Source organism: Tyto alba, unplaced genomic scaffold (assembly GCF_018691265.1).
Source record: "Tyto alba isolate M040663 unplaced genomic scaffold, T.alba_DEE_v4.0 Super-Scaffold_22, whole genome shotgun sequence".
NCBI lineage: Eukaryota > Metazoa > Chordata > Aves > Strigiformes > Tytonidae > Tyto > Tyto alba.
Window position 1 is genome coordinate 27,315,354 of NW_024881296.1, and position 2,440 is coordinate 27,317,793.

Below are 2,440 nucleotides of genomic sequence, written 5' to 3' on the forward strand. Positions count from 1 at the left end.
GAGCTCAGCTCAGAGCCACTGAGTGTCCTTAGCTAGTATTTGTGTCTTGTGCCAACAGAAAGATGCTTCTTAATATATGAATACAAAAGGACCAGTTTGTCATGTGGGGATTGGGAGGTTTGTGAACACTATACAAGTAATCGGCTAGCAGGGACATTTCTTAGAACAAGTCCCAGGTAATTAAACTGAGCCTACTATTAGTCACATTCCAAACACAAGGTATTACTTAGGTTGGAGCCAAACTAATTTAAAAGCTCAGTCACTGAAATAAAAAGAAAAGAAGAAGGAAAAAAAAAAGGTGTAAGTATTTGGCAATTGGTGATTTATATTGTTTAAATCTCCTTGATTTTATGGCTGGATTACCTTCTATCTTCAAAGACTCCATTCCCCAGTTACGACTCTTGTATTAGTAAGAGTCATGCAGGCATCACATAAAGGCAACATTGATTTGTTATTCTGTAATCCTATCTGGATAACCAGGGAGATTTTTATTTTGAAAAGATCCTGCTGGAGCTTTTTATTTTTTTCAACTGCTTGTTAAATGAGTATGTAGCCAGGAAAATGGGACACAGAAGCAGTAAGATGGATGTGATCTGCACACGTGTTTTTCTCACAAGAAAACAAATGCAGTACATGTTTAACAAAAGGGAGTAACTTTGGAATTACATTATATAATGAAGCCAGATGTAAACTCTTGAATATACAACACTCCAGGCAGGTACATTACAAAAAGGAAACCTTTCTCATCATGGGAGGAAGGAGCAAGTTTCTTCTTGGAACATGGCTCGAGAGATACTCCTGGATGCCACCACAGCTCGTTCAGCCCTGCAAGCTTTGCTCACGTGAGTATCGCATCAGGTCGTCTGTGGGTTAAAGAATTATACCAGCCACTGTAGTTTCACTGCACATCCCACTGATGGTGGTTGGACATCACTGAATGAAAAGCAAATATGCAGGAAACCCAGTGACTAATACACATATTTAAGGCCAAAAAATACTAATGTACCAAGTCAATGACAAAGCACAGCAGCTGCAGCCTTAACAAGAAAGCAGGCTTTGTTTTATATGGCCAGGTTTTACTCGCATCAGAATGAACAGAAGTTGTTTCACAGAATACTGTCAGAAGAGAAATCAAATACGAATATAGCTGTGTGAAACCTGGACATGTATTTTTAGGTGCACACACCCACACACATATGCAGCCTGAATAGTTCATTCCCTTCTGCTGATACAATCACGGATGCCTCCAGCAGGAGCATGAGCCTAGGCATGCTCCTAACCAAATTTGCCTGTGCCACCCCTATTCTAACTATATAATATAATATCATGTAACAGCTTGAAAAGCTTTTTTTCAGTGACTTTTTCTTTCCTCCACATTCTCACAATGCTATTCAGTTTCTTTTAGCAACACAGTAATTACTGCAGCAGATCAAACCTGAAGTTCTGCAGTTTAGCACTCAGTACTAATTTAGTTTTCTCATTTAATTTTCCCACATAGGCTGAAGGCTTGAATCATGACCTAAGATCCCTTCCTCAAAATATCAATATGGAACGACTGCATTCACTTGCAATTACTTGATGGTAGCTTATTTACATTTCCACCTCATAAACAGATCTTCTTTAAGCCAGCCACAGTATCTGCTTACAAAATCAAATCTGAACAGCTATTGCTGGCTCTTTAGAGTGTTTCCAATCTCCAAATCACACCCAGTCTCTCTTGAGCCATGGCCCTCCTTCCCCCACAGCAGTATTTGCTTTACCTTTTGTTAAGTTGTGATTGCCTTGATCATTTACATCCTTCCTAAACTTGTCTGTGGTGATATGAAAAGACTGAAAAATCATGCTGTAAGCATATGGAGAAAGGTTTGCTAAAGTGCATGATCAGATGATTATCTGGACTGCTGAAAACCTTACGCAGGAAGCAAGGATTTGAGGTTCCCTCCCTTGCAACAGCGTTTCAGAGATAAAGTGTCCAGTCGTAACATGGGAAACCCTCTTGCCTAGTGCTACTGTATTGCACTCTCCCCTACAGAAGCCCTTTTGGTATTTCTCAGGCACCAGAAGGCGTATTTCCATTAGCAGACTCAACCAGAAGTGAAGGATTCAGCACTCTGTCCTCTGTTCATCCCCGCTGGCAAGGGCCAGCGCAGCACAGTTCCCAAAACGGCTCCTGCTGGACACGCTACACTATGGGAGGGGCATTTCCAACGTCAACAAAATGAACAGGACTTCTGTTTTGTAAGGGGACACGTCATGCTCCCCCTCCCCCTTTTAGTACAGCAAATCTTCAAAATGACTACATCAAAGCTTCATTTTAATTGGCACTGAAAGCCTGTTTTCACTGTGCCCTTTAATACTTAAGGCGACTAGAGTGAGTCTCTCTATAAAAAGCAAGTGTAAAAAACTAGTCAGGAGAAGGGGGAAAGAAGAACCCACACTG